Here is a 14,962-nt window from a genome sequence, read left to right on the forward strand (position 1 = left end):
CTCATATATGCTTAGAGTTGTATAATCGATTGCATGATGATAGAGGTTTGATCCTTAGTAGTCTGTAAAGACTCTGTGTGCCTTCCAGAGTGCTCTGGCATGCACACACCACTTGGGGCCGTGAGAGAGGTCGTACCCTCTCTTACTGATTTATGGTGTAGGACAGGGGTCTCAAACTCAATTTAGCTGGGGGCCGCTGCAGGCAGAGTCTGGGTGAGGCTGGGCCGCATTAGGTTTTCCACAAGAAAGGCATGGTTAAAAAATTCCAATCTTCTCAAATCTCTTTATTTTTATTTTTTAACACAAAATATGAAAAATAAATAAAGAAATTAAGAATTAATAAGAAAATAAATCAATCTGTAATACATAAATAAAATAATAATAAGATATTTTTAGTCAGTGAACTTGTGTGTTTTTTTCAGTCTTCTATATCTGCTGTATTTAGATTGAAATGTCTGTATTAACAGTTCTATAACCTTCTTCTGAACATGAATGGAACACTGGAGAAAATGAACTGTTCTTCTGAACATGGCTTCTCTTGCCTACTCCTTGCTGCTAGAGACCTGGCAGCGTTTCCTCTCGCATAGCCGAGCCAGATTTGGCCGGAGGGAGGAAGCAGTTGCGACCCTCAGTATGTCTTGAAGATGATCATCCGTAAGTCTGGACCTGTACTTGGACTTATTGAAGTTCAAAGTGGAGAAGAGCTTTTGGCACAAGTATGTGCTACCAAAAAGGCACATGGTCCGCTTGAACATTCGGGAAAGCCGAGGGAAACTAGGGCTCAAGTCTCTCAAAGATTGTCCAAGCTTGTCTGCTTTTCCACTCACCTCCCTGAACTTTGCTTTGAGTTCAGAGTTGCACTGCAGCTCAATGAGCTCCATTTGAAGCACAGAAGGGGCATCTTGCACATCAAAGGAGAAGGGGTCCGCAAAAATGTGAAAGGTGGCTCTGTGTGTCTTGAAGTCAGCAAATCTGTGATCAAATTCCTCCTGTAGCCTCAAAATGACATCAACATACTCGTCAGCACTGAATGGTGTGCCTGCATCCACGAGTGCCTTGCATGCTGGGAAATGGCAAAGGTTTGTCTGAGAGAGCTGAGCTTTCCAGAGCGCCAGTTTTGTGGAGAATGCTCTCACGTTGTCATAGGCAGCACTGACAAGTTGCCCCTGGCCTTGTAACGTCTTGTTCAGTACATTAAGCTCATGTGTCATATCAACAAGAAAAGCTGAGTCCATGAGCCATTTGGGATCAGTTAGCACAGGAACACTAACTCCATCCTTCTCCATGAAGGCTTCACTTCTGCTCTCAACTCAAAAAGTCTCTTTAATACATTTCCCCTGCTGAGCCAACGTACCTCAGTGAAGTCGAGCACATCCCCATATTCTGACTCCATTTCCTCTAAAAAAGCTCAGAACCTTCGGTGCTTTAAGCCCCTGGATCTGATTTGGTTGATGCATTTCACAACAATAGACATCACATTGTCAAACTTCAGGCATTTGCTGCAAAGGACCTGCTGATGGATGATGCAGTGCAGAGCAATGGCCTCCTCCACGCCTTCCTCTTCCAGTTTGTTTTGTGCCACCAGTCCATGTTTCCTCCCTGTCATTGATGGCGCTCCATCTGTTGTTATTCCAACAAACCTCTTCCATGGCAAACCAACATTCTCAATGGCATCACACAGCTTGTAAATATCTGCTGAGCGGTGGTCTGGCCATGCATTGGAATTACTGTGAGCAGCTCCTCCATCACTTCAAAACTGTCATCAACACCACGGACATACATTGGGAGCTGGGCAGTGTCGGTGATGTCTGTGGTCTCATCAAGAGCGACTGAGTATACACTGAAACATTTGGCTTTCTCACACAGTTGGTCATAAATGTCACTTGACAGGTCAGAAATGCGATCTGCTGCGGTGTTGGCAGAAAGGCTGATGTTGCTAAACTGACCTTTCTTTCCCGGACAGACTATATTTGCAGCCTGCAATATGCACTTTTAGACAAATCCACCTTCTGTGAATGGCTTCCCTGCTTTAGCAATCATCTCACTAACCACGTGGCTCCGACTGCTGCATTATTCTCTTTGGTTGCTTTCTTGGAGAAATCTTGCTGCCTCAGTAGATCTGTTTTAAGACTGGCAACCCGGTTCGCTCTCTCGTCTCCCTGGTATTTTGCATCCAGCTCAGCATGTCTAGTTGTGTAATGACGTTTCAAATTGTATTCCTTGTGCAGCGCAACTTTCTCTGTGCAAATAAGACAGGTCGGGGTGCCCCTGTGCTCAACAAAGAAATATTGCATTTCCCACTTTTCCTGAAATTGTCGGTGCTCATCACCAACCTTTCTCTTCACCGCAGGCTTTGAAAAAGACATGTTTGGGGCTATGTGACATTTATAATTCTACTTGGTGTCACTGTCGCATTGAAGTTTCAATCAAGCGTTTAGCCGACGGACGGGGAACGTCTCAACGCGTAGAGAACGTCATTTCTGCTTCTTGTTCTTGCAACCGTAGCACGGCGATCGGCAGATAAAAAGCCGGTAGCAGTCTCCTTTGTTTTTACGCTCGATGTTCATGTCTTTCATGACGACACGAACACCGTGGCGTTTGCAGATGGTAGAAAGTGCAGGGATAGCGAGCGCAAAAAAGGCGACTGCTCACGGCGCCGGGCTGTTGTTACAGGAGAAAGAAGCGGAAATGACACCGTGACATATAACAAATAACATCAGCTGTTTCTGATGTTAGTTGTTTTCACTGCTTTTACATTATATTGAAATATATGTAATGTTCATGTTTGCTGCAATGCAAACGCAGTGATGCAAATAAAAACATCGAGCCACAAATTACGGTGCGACCCTATAATTAGTCCGGGTTACCGGGGACTGTTGTTGCCGATGAACAGGTGTCGCTATGTGACTGCAGACTAAATTGGGCTGCATTGAGTTCATGACTTTCTTTTATCCCGCCGCCTACGCATCACTGTGAGAGTTAATATGAGATCTCTCTCTGTGGAAAAATAACTTTAAATCCCACTGACGTGTGTATAAATCTATATACGTATAATGTCCCGCTGGGCAGCAACTTAAAAAAACAACTTTTTTTGAAGTGTTGTGAACGCAGCGCGCTGGGGCGAATGTCGGCGTTTGCCCAATAGAAAGGAGGAAGCCAGCCAGGCACAGGAAAGAAAGAAACACTCCAGGGCAACGCTGCTGGAACTTTGACTCATTGAGAAATGTTTCCCTGCTTGCATCAAGCCCGGCTGGTGTCCCCTGAGATCCATATCCCACCCTGATTGGTGGGTTAATTCAGCTCCGCCCACAACACTGTAAAGTGTCATACATTATCAAACTAACATTACATTTTCATGTTAAGGTGGGGCCAAAAACTATCGTCCTGCGGGCCGCAATTGGCCCGCGGGCCGCGAGTTTGAGACCCCTGATGTAGGAGGACACCTACTCTGTGTCTGGTTAAGTATAAGAGCCCTTTGTTAGGGGGACCGCTGGACTCTTAGCACCAGCTTTGGGGTCACAGGGTCACATCTGGAACACACACACACACAGACACACACACAGACACACACACACAGACACACACAGACACACACACAGACACACACACACAGACACACAGACACACAGACACACACAGACACACACACAGACACACACAGACACACACACAGACACACACACACACACACAGACACACACAGACACACACACACACACACACACACAGACACACACAGACACACACACACAGACACACACAGACACACACACACACAGACACAGACACACACAGACACACACACACAGACACACACACACACACACAGACACACACACACACACACAGACACACACACAGACACACAGACACACAGACACACACACACACACGCACACACACACACACACACACACTATGCACAGACTGGTACTCTTTGTTCATACCTGTGTAAGACGTCATAATGAACTTGTGCATATTCATGTAAGCTCAATAAAGAGCAGTGTTACGAGGGAGCAGACGAGAGCGACTGAGGTCAAGTGAAGGAACGGCGCTGTCACAGTTCTCTCCCTCATCAATTGTCTGGTTCCAGCGGTGGGTCTGTGCTAGACGACCCATCACCAGCTTTTTCCACTGGTTACCAGTACGTGGTAGAATCCACTTCCAGATCTGGTTGTCTTTAAATCTGTGAATGGATTGGCTCCATCTTATCTCTCTTTAACAAAAGAATCCAAGTGGAGCCCTCAGGTCTGCAGATAAGCAGCTTCTGACCAGAACTAGACGTAAAAACAGAGGTGAGCTTTATCGATGGCTGCAGCCAAACTCTGGAACAGTCGCCCTTCACATCAGGTCGTCACCAACACTGGACATTTTTAAAAGCCGGTTGGAAACACATTTGTACTCTGTAGCTTTCAATCCTGACCAGTCTTTATAGTCATTACTGTGTATGTTTCCTATTTTCTCTCTACTCTGTGCAGCACTTTGGCTCAAGCTGTTTTTAAATGTGCTGATAAATAAATGTAGATTTCTTTGAATAAAACAGTGGAGCCGAGCTTTGAGCTCAGTGTGTAACAGTGTGTGTGTGAGAGCCATGTAATGTCCATGTGTGCATGCTGACTGTGCTGCTCTGACCCCCCTCCTCCTTTCAGGGTGGAGCCTGCTGGAGTCCGATGGTTGAGACCAGGTCTGAGGAAGTGTAAGTGTGTTTTTAATGGGATTCATGAAAACAAAGCAGCACACATTCAACCATCTTCATCATGTCAGGAGTCATCATCAAAGTGTCAATCAATGAACAGATGATGGATCAATAACTGCAGCTGGATTGTGTTTGTTCTCTCCATCAGATTCCTGTCAACTCACAATCGACACAAACACAGTGAACACAAAGCTCCAACTGTCTGACAACAACAGGAAGGTGACACGTGTGAAGGAGCTTCAGTCATATCCTGATCATCCAGACAGATTTGATGTTTATCCTCAGCTGCTGTGTAGAAATGGTCTGACTGGTCGCTGTTACTGGGAGGTCGAGTGGAGAGGAGAGGTTTTTATATCAGTGAGTTACAGAAGCATCACAAGGAAAGGAGTCAGTGCTGACTGTGTGTTTGGATGCAATGATCAGTCCTGGAGTCTGATCTGCTCTGATAATGGTCCTCAGTCTGTCAGGCACAATAAAATAAAAACATCCATCTCCTCCTCCTCCTCCTCTGTCTCTAACAGAGCAGCAGTGTATGTGGACTGTCCTGCTGGCACTCTGTCCTTCTACAGAGTCTCCTCTGACACTCTGATCCACCTCCACACCTTCAACACCACATTCACTCAAACTCTTTATCCTGGGTTTACAGTCTGGTATCCTGGTGACTCAGTGTCCCTGTGCTGAGTGGAGTGTAAAGAGTGTCTCCTGTTACAGAAACACTCTGACTGTTGAACAGATAGTTCAGTCTGTACATGTCTGTCTCTTTCACTCACAAACACGTTTTCAGATTCATGGATTCAATCAGTTGATGTTTGAAACTCTTCTAAATGATTCCTTGTAAACTTCTTCCTCTTCAGTCACAAACAAACAGGAAGTGATGTCACATGTGTTCCTGTCCACACAGCAGAATGAGTCTATTGCTGACAGTGATGTACAAACAGAGTGAGCATTTCTGAGGCCCAAAATAAACTGAGTAGTTCACTGAATGAACAATGGACTGTGAGCTCAGTTCCTTCATCATTAGTATGGATTATATATGTATATGTATTATATTAGTATCATATATATCAGGTGCTGCTGCTTTCAGTCATTGTGCAAATGTGCTGTTTGTAAGCTTGTAAAGCTGCAGTCAGCTGAGACTGAAGAAGTCACCTGATCAGTGAGCAAACGTTTCTGAAAACGTCCAGATGAACAGAATCAACCTTTTGGGATCAGCCAGCAATGCAGCATCATTGTTGTTCAGCTTCAGAGGTTTGCAGGAATGAACTGATGACCAGAAACAGCTGCAAAGTCCAAGAAAATACCAGCTGGAGTTCAGCTGCATTTGAAGAAGTCAAAGAAAAGTAAGGATGGCAAAGGGCGACGTTTTCTTCCAAAGAGCTGCAAACATGGTCGACGCCTCATTAGAAGAATCATCTGGACATTTGTGAGGAACTCTAACCAAGAAAGCAACGTCACACAGATCCAACAGACAGTTTCCATGACTGCAAGTGTTGAGTGGAAAAATGCTACATTGCATTATTGCATCCTCTCACCACAGGAGGCGCTGTTGGCACCACTGATTGCTGATCAGCTGTTCTCTGATGATCTGATTGATACTGTGAATAACGGGACTCACTGAACTCTGTGACACAGTGAAGATTACAGAGTTTAATTTCAACATCTGACTGACGTCACACAGACAGAAGGATGAACCAGTGAGGCACAGAACACCGTTACTGGAGATACTGGATCAGCTCCATGTGAACCTCTGATGGAGAAGCTGCTGAGCCAGAGAAACATCAGGACATGACAGCAGCTGCACTTATCTAACAACATGTAGCAGAGCTGATCTATGTTAGAGGATCTATCACAGCAGCTGAAGCCAAAGTCCAACACTGGATACCAGCTGAGCCTGTGCTGAGTGTAGTGTTACAGGAAAAGGGCAGAAACACTGGTAGCTCCCAGTGATGCTGACTGGGGCACAGAGCTGAATGATGCAGCATCGGGACACTGTTTCAGTCTGACTGACAGAGAAACCTGTAGCTGTATCTACATGTGAGGCAGAGGCCACACAAGCAGCTTTCTATGTTTCACAGTGACTGAGATCTTCAGTGGGGGTGGACATGCTCCTGTACAGACCTCTGAGGAGAACCAAGGTGCAGTCAAAGAGTCCAGTCTGTCCTCACAGATGTGAACATGTGCTTTCATCAGGTCTGCTGTCAGCTAGCAGGCTCACATCAGAATCACTGTTCCTGAAAAACACAGTCTGTGTGACATCATCAGTCAGCTGATGGTCCCAGATCTGAATGGTTTCTGTCTCTACTGAGGAAGTCAGAGAATATCACTGAGGTGTGGATCAGGTCTGAGTGAGCTGTGGAGGGACAGCTTTAAACAGTCCACAGGTCTCACGTCCTGCTCAGTCTGGTAGCAGATACCTCGTATTGTTCCAGATGTGCTGACATCAGCAGCAGCACAGCTGTGTGATACCATGAATCTCAGTTATTGATCCAACACACAGTAAATACAAAGATCAGGATTTCTGAGAGTAATCATTATGAGTCTGAACACATGATCACTGAATGTTAGTCTCCACAATAATAAGCTAACACAAGCAAACACAGCTTTCAGCTCTTATTTTGAAACTGGCTTATTTAGAGAGCTGTGATGTGAGCGTGCCTGGCTCTGAGGCACTTGGGTCAGCCTCTGTTGTTTAGAAGTGTTACAGACTGTGAATGACACAGACCTGTCAGTTTCCATGTTTGTCTGTAACACAGCTCAGGGGCTCCATGCTGAACGCATCCATCCAGTGTTATTGATCCAGGACTGATACCAGCATTGGGATCAATACTACAACACACAATCACATGTGTCCACGTGATGCAGTTTGAAGAGCAATCAGATGTCTCTGTATGAGGAGGCGGGGTCACAGGAGGTTCACAGAAACTCTGCAGCATCAGCTCACATGGAAACTTTGATGATTCACTTCTGTGGTGTTTTTACAGAAACACGTCACAAAATTAGCTCCACCTGTTTTGTGAGCTTTGAGTTTCTTGTCTTCATCCTGGATTCTTGTGTTGCTGTTTTTACACACAGCAGATATTTCCTGGTTGCTTCCTTGATGACCACATGAAGCTTTCTGAAGCTTGGATTGAAAACGCTTCATTACTCAAAGCTTTCCAACACAGGCCTCTGTGCTGCCATCTGGTGGACAAACATGTGAAGTGCAGCGTGAAGCTACAAATGAAACTGCTTCAGCTACGTTTATATATAACATACTATAACCTATATAATGTGGAGATCAGGGAAATTATTTTGTTGCTACTGTTAGTAATCATCATCATTACCATTGCATTAATAATATAATCTACAGCATTGATATTGCATTCAGATGTTTAAACATTTTGGTACCCAATTAGCCTTTACTACAGGTGCAGTTATAACCACTTTAAACTGTTGAGTTGAATCTATGATCTTAAATGCTTTTGAATGCTTGTTATAATCTTAAGTGTGTATGGGCTGATTCTGTTGATTCTGAGGACACTCTGTGCAAAGTGTTGACAGGAAACTGCAGGTTTGCAGAGCGTGCTTTTGCAAAAGTGAAACTAAAAGCAGAGTGTAAGTGCAGCTTATTCTGAGGAGCTGTTTGGATGATGCTATTTGAATAACCAGGTTGTTCATTATTATCTTTTATACTTTTATATTCTTTTATTAAGCTTCTAGTAGAGGTTCTTGATTAAAACATTTATTCAATATACTACATATATAGTTTTAGTAAACTGCTGACACATGTGAGAGTGGCCTCTGTTTGACTGCGAGCGTTAGTAGGTGAGAGGTGACACAGAGTGCCAAGTGAGGTCGTGACACACACACATAGTAGATACATTCAGTTATAGGTGAGAGGTTAATCATGTTTGCTTGCAACTGCGGGCGTGCAGAAGTGGTATCTTACTGCAGAGCATGGTCTGTGGTTTTGGAGAAGCGGCAGTCAAAAGGTTGACAGGAAACATCTGCCATGAAGATAATGTTCTTTTCAAACTGTGTTAAAAGTCATTGTGGTTTTGATTTGACGTATGTATGTATGTATCTGTGTGACGTTGAAGGGGCGTCATTAAATTCAAACCCCGATGGTATAAAATATCTGTTTATGCTTTGATTAGTCGGAGATCAGCGCTGTCTGCGTACGGCGCTGGTCCCCCCACGCGTGTGTTCATTAAAATCAATTGTTTGACCAAGCTCTTCTGGACCTGGTTGTTTGTACTCTCCTTCCTCAATATTTGAACCTTAACAATAACTATATGTATAGTGTATTATGTAGGTGTTAGAGCTGGGGGTAGAACTGCTGATGGCCTGGTTGTTATTTATGTTCCCCATGGTTCACCAGCTCTCACACAACATCAGCACCAATGATCCATGTCCTTATAAACCTCTGAATCAGGTCCTGAAGCAGTGACGTCCTGAGTGAAGACCTCACTGATCACATGACTCTGGTCACCTGGACTCAGTGTTTCTGAAGCAGTGTGCTGGGTTTTTAAAAATACGTGGCTGCTGCCTGATGTTGGGCCCACAGAGGAAGACGACTCACTCGCTCTTCTTCACTTCCTCCTTAAACATGTGGAAGGAGAGCAAAGTGCTGCCAGACTCTTATTTCTGACAGGAACAGAAGAAACCACAGCAAACTGGTCCAGTTCTTCATCTTCATCACAATCTGTTTATTTCTGATGGTGTCTTCAGTCTGAGGTTTGAAGTTTCCATGTCTGTGTGATGTGTGGTGTGAAGGCTGCTGGTTAAACTGGGACTCAATGTTTAAAGCACTGAGTGCTCATAGAGAGATGCTCCATGAGTCCCAGTACAGACTACAAACATGGTGGAAACTTAGCTTTGATATCCACACACTCTGCACGTCTGTGAGTAACTGTGATGAAGATGTGCAGAGATCTGTGTCCAAACAGGAGAAAGACTGTAAAGACTCTGTGCTTCTAACAGCCTCTGTTAACATATGTGAGGCTGTTTGTTGTTGTTGCCATGGAGCTTTGCACTGTTTGGGTCAGCAGGTCATGTGATCAGGTTTGTTCTGCTGGACGATGGTTCAGTGTCAGGTTTGTTTGCATTCATCAATAAATATCTAAATAAATCAAAGACTCCATGTTTGTTTTTTCATCATGTGACCTCTGCTCATCCATCTCTGTGTGTATCAGGATACATTTGGTTCATAATACACAGAAAAATCAGAGTTATTACCTGTAATAAATGTGAAAGTAAAGATTCCTGCAGTGATAACCAGGCAGGACTGAAACACATCCAAGCTGTCACCACGGTAACAGCACCGTCCATCCACAGGTGAGGGGAGGAGCAAAAAGAGGGACTTTGACCATTTTATACTAAAAACACTCAACTAATGTTTCTAATATGAAACAAATAAGCCCACATTAATGTGAGCGTTTATTAAATAATAATAATGATGATTTCCTCCTGATCTCATTTCCACAGCAGCGAAAACTGTGGTGTATATTGAGGTGGAGGGTGTGGTCTGTGGCTCAGGTGTAGAGTGAGGGTGGGGTGCACCACAGCAGCATGCTGGGACTGCTGAGGGTGGAGGAGGGAGTGATGATGACATCAGAGCTGCAGCACAGAGACCAGTGAACACACAGTCTGTTCATCTTTGCATAGATACAATATACAGCACAATATTGAATGACAGACACGCTGTGGGAGCTTCCACAGATACACTGACGTCAGCATCCAGAGTCCTCCTGCTGCTCCCCCCTCAGAGCCCCGTGATCAGCACCAACACATTCAGTTAGATGACAGAGTCCAGCTGCAGCTAGAATCAGCTCCCCTCTGTGAACAACAGCACAGCGTCAGTGTTTCACACTCAGTGAAAGGAGGAAACAGCAGAAGAACACCATGTGTGCTACGTTTCCCAGGACACACTACAAACTGCACAAATACAGAGCAGCACGTGGAAGGACCTGGAGCTGCATTTACAGAGCTGCAGACAGCGTGATGTCCTGTATGGACAGGTGGAAGGAACCAAGTCCTCAGCTGGAACACTCGTGTTTGTCCACAGACAGGAAACACAGCAGGAAACTTCCTGACAGAAGTGCAGCTCATGGATAACACACTTCCTGTCAGTCAGAATGAGGCTGCAGCCAAACACAGAAAGGTGTTTTTGTCCAGATGAGCCCAGAGAAGAAACACGAGTGTTCACAGACATCAGAAGCTCAGAGAGGTGAAACATGAGGTTGGAGTCCTCGTCAGCATCCAGAAGAGCTGCTGTGAAACCCTGAGTACTCATGACAGACTCTGATGGCACAAACACATCATGATTCAAACAGAAAGACAAACATGGAGCTCCTGATCCTCCTGCATGAGAACAAGCTGACATGAGCGCTGTGTCTGAGAGTGTCTCCCTGTCACAGTGACAATAACACAGCTGCTGCTCACAGTCATTAAACTGACCTGAGGTCAGCTGTGCTCCTTACATATGAACCATGTGACCTCACATCAGTGCTGTGGATGACTGTAGCCATAGAAGAGTAGAGCTGTAGCAGGTGGTGTGAGGAGGAGGTGGTGTATTCTAGTTAACGCAGTACTGAAACACTCCAGCAGAGGGCGCTGTTAAGTCCTTATTGTAACACAGTTACTGTGTGCAGTTAGACTTCATACATAATCTGCACTTATTTCCATCAGACATGCTGTCAGTAAATGATTGGTTTCTATACATTTCTGTTGGATTATGTGTCCACAGGTGTTTGTACTTTGTGCCTTAATAAAATGACGGTAAAAGGCCCCGCCCATATCCTATCCATGTCTTATCATGCAATGACTCTGTGAATGGACTGGAGAGGGGTTGTGGTAGAGTCCTCCGTCAGGAATGAGATGTATGTGTCGACTTTTTATTCTCCCTTAAAAGTATTATGCCATAAATGCTGCACAGGGCAGCTCTGCTAACAGGTTATGGGCCCAGACAGTAGTAAAGAGGAGGTCCTGTAACTGCCAAAGGAAGGGCAGCGTTTCCTGAAACCACAAGATACCGGCAGGTGTTAAAAGTTTGGCACGATTGAGTGAGTAAGCGATTTTGAGCATCATGAGCAGACGCACGGCAGAGTCGGGTAGTCGATATTCCTGTTTGCAGTTTGATGGAGATGAAAGGAAATATGAGATATGGGAAACAAAGTTCCTTGGTCATCTCAGACTACAAGGTTTGAAAGATGTCATCTTGAAGGCTGAGGGTGATGGAGAAGCCGAAGGTGAAGATGATGACAAAAATGCAGAAGCATATGCAGAGTTGATACACTTTCTAGATGACAAAAGTTTATCGTTAGTTATGAGAGATGCAGTTGATGACAGACGGAAAGCTCTAAGAATTTTGAGAGGTCATTATGCAGGAGTGGGCAAGCCACGGATTATAAGTCTGTACACCGAACTTACTTCTCTCACAAATGAAAGGAATGAAAGTGTGACGGACTATATTATCCGAGCAGAAGCAATTATCACAGCGTTAAAAAATGCGGGTGAGTCATTAACTGATGGACTTCTGATCGCAATGATAATGAAAGGACTACCAGAGACATTTAAACCCCTGATTGTGCACGTTACACAGAGCGAAGCAAAAATCACATTTTCAGAGTTTAAAGTAAAACTCAGAAGTTATGAAGAAACCGAGAGAATGTGTGCGGCTGTAACAGATGACAACGTAATGAGGACAAAAGTGCAATTAGATCAGGATTCTACTTTTTGGCGAGCAGACGACCGAAGATCAAAGAATAATGAGATTGTGTGTTTTAAATGTGGACTAAAGGGACACACTGCAAGAACGTGCCGATCCAGAGTATGGTGCAGTTTTTGCCGGAGTAGTACACACAAAGATGCGACCTGTAGAAGGAAGCTGAGACGGGATGAAGCGAGAGGGGTTATGGAGAAGGACTACGCGTTCAAGACGGGCTCCGAACCCCAGAGGGTCCCGGACGGCGGCCAAGAGATGCTGAATAACCAGCTACTGGTGGATACGGGAGCGACGTCACATATCTTTACGAAGCTCGAGAGTTTTAAGACGTTTGATGATACATTTCGACCCGAGGCTCATTGTGTAGAGTTGGCTGACGGAAGGCGGAGCAGAGGAGCTGCAAAGCGGCGAGGAGATGCTGAGATAAGTATGATCGACAGTAAAGGACGCAGCCACAAGGTAACATTGAAACAAGCACTCTACATTCCATCGTTTCCACAGGACATTTTGTCAGTAAAAGCAGCTACTAGTAACGGAGCCACTGTGGTTTTCAAACACGGGGACAGTTTTCTTAAACATGTTGATGGAACAAAATTCCCTATATGTGAACATGAGAGACTGTTCTTTATAAATACTGTGCAAGAGTTTGAAGAGAAATGTAATGGATGTTTTGATATGCAAACGTGGCATGAAATCCTAGGGCACTGTAATTATGAGGATGTTCAAAATTTGCAAAATGTCGCCGATGGAATGGAAATTAAGGGTAAAATCAACAAAAATATGCAATGTGAAGCCTGTATACAAGGGAAGTTTATCCAAACTAGGAACCGAGAACCCGATGAAAAGGCCAGGACAGCATTAGAGTTGGTACATACGGATTTAGCTGGTCCGATTACGCCGAACTCTAAAGAAGGGTTTAAGTATGTTTTGTCGTTTGTTGATGATTATTCAGGTGCAACATTTGTATATAATCTGAAACACAAAAGTGATACAACACAAGCAACTGAAAGATTTATTGCAGAGGTGGCATCGTATGGGAAAATCAAGTGCATTCGTTCTGATAATGGAACTGAATTTACAAGTAGACAGTTCAGAGATTTGTTAAGTAGACACGGCATTAGGCAGGAAACTTCGGCGCCATATTCGCCTCATCAAAACGGAACAGCAGAGAGGAACTGGCGTACACTTTTTGACATGGCGAGATGCATGTTAGTTGAGAGCGAATTGCCAAAGTCTTTATGGCCATATGCAGTACAAACCGCGGGAGTGATTCGGAACCGGTGTTTTAATAAACGCACAGGTCAGACAGCGTATAAGATGTTAACTGGAAAAAGACCTGCTCTTTCTAGAATGAAGAAATTCGGATCATTGTGCTATGCTTATAAACAAAATAGGGGAAAACTGGATCCAAGATGCGACAAAGGTGTTTTCTTGGGATATGACAAAAACAGTCCAGCATATTTGATCTATTTCCCAAAAACCGGGAAAGTTGAAAAGCACAGATTGATAAAAATACTAAATCCCGTGACAATGGATCAACAAACACAGAGTGATCAGATGTGTGAAGATGAGGTTTATGAATCCAGAAAAGATGGTGGGTCCAAACAGACGAAGGATGAGGATGTTCAGGATGGTAGTGAAAGCAGTCAAACTGAGTCTGAGGTTAAAACTGATGATAAAGTAGATGCTGGAGCTACACGTTATCCATCCAGAATCAGAAAGAGACCTGATTATTTGAGTGATTATATCACGGATGTGAAAGAGTGTGAAAATGAACAGATGCAAACCAGTGTTGATTATTGCTACAGATTGTTGTGTGAAATACCCACATCATTTAGCGAAGCTATTGTGTCAAGTGAGTCAAAAGAATGGGGAAAAAGCGATGAATGAAGAAATCCAATCCCTTAAGGAGAATGACACATTTACTTTAACCACTTTACCAGAGGGTAAGAAAGCAGTGGGGGGTAAATGGGTTTATGCCGTTAAAAAGAACTCAGACGGATCAGACAGATATAAAGCTCGATTTGTGGCTAAAGGTTTTAGTCAAACAAAAGGAGTTGATTATGAGGAGACTTTTTCACCGACTGCTAACTTATCGAGTGTGAGAGTTTTGATGCAGAAAGTGGTTCAGGATGATATGTTGGTTCACCAGCTGGATGTAAAAACCGCCTATCTACACGCACCAATAAATGAAGAAATATATATACAACAACCAGAAGGTTTTGAGATAGAATCAAGTGAGACTAATAAACTGGTGTATAGACTAAAGAAATCACTTTATGGGCTGAAGCAATCGGGTCGTAACTGGAATCAAACCTTACATGACTATTTAAGCAATTGTGGATTTAGACAAAATATTGCTGATCATTGTGTGTATTCAAAAGAGACTGAAAGTGAAAAGGTAATCATCATAGTGTGGGTGGATGATTTACTCATTGCAGCTAACAATGAAAATGTGCTTTCAGGCGTGAAAGAAATGCTCTCTTCTAAATTCCAAATGAAAGATCTGGGGAAACTTAACCATTTTCTAGGAATAGATTTTCTTCAAGAAAAAGAATGTG

Source organism: Maylandia zebra, linkage group LG2 (genome assembly GCF_041146795.1).
Source record: "Maylandia zebra isolate NMK-2024a linkage group LG2, Mzebra_GT3a, whole genome shotgun sequence".
Lineage (NCBI taxonomy): Eukaryota > Metazoa > Chordata > Actinopteri > Cichliformes > Cichlidae > Maylandia > Maylandia zebra.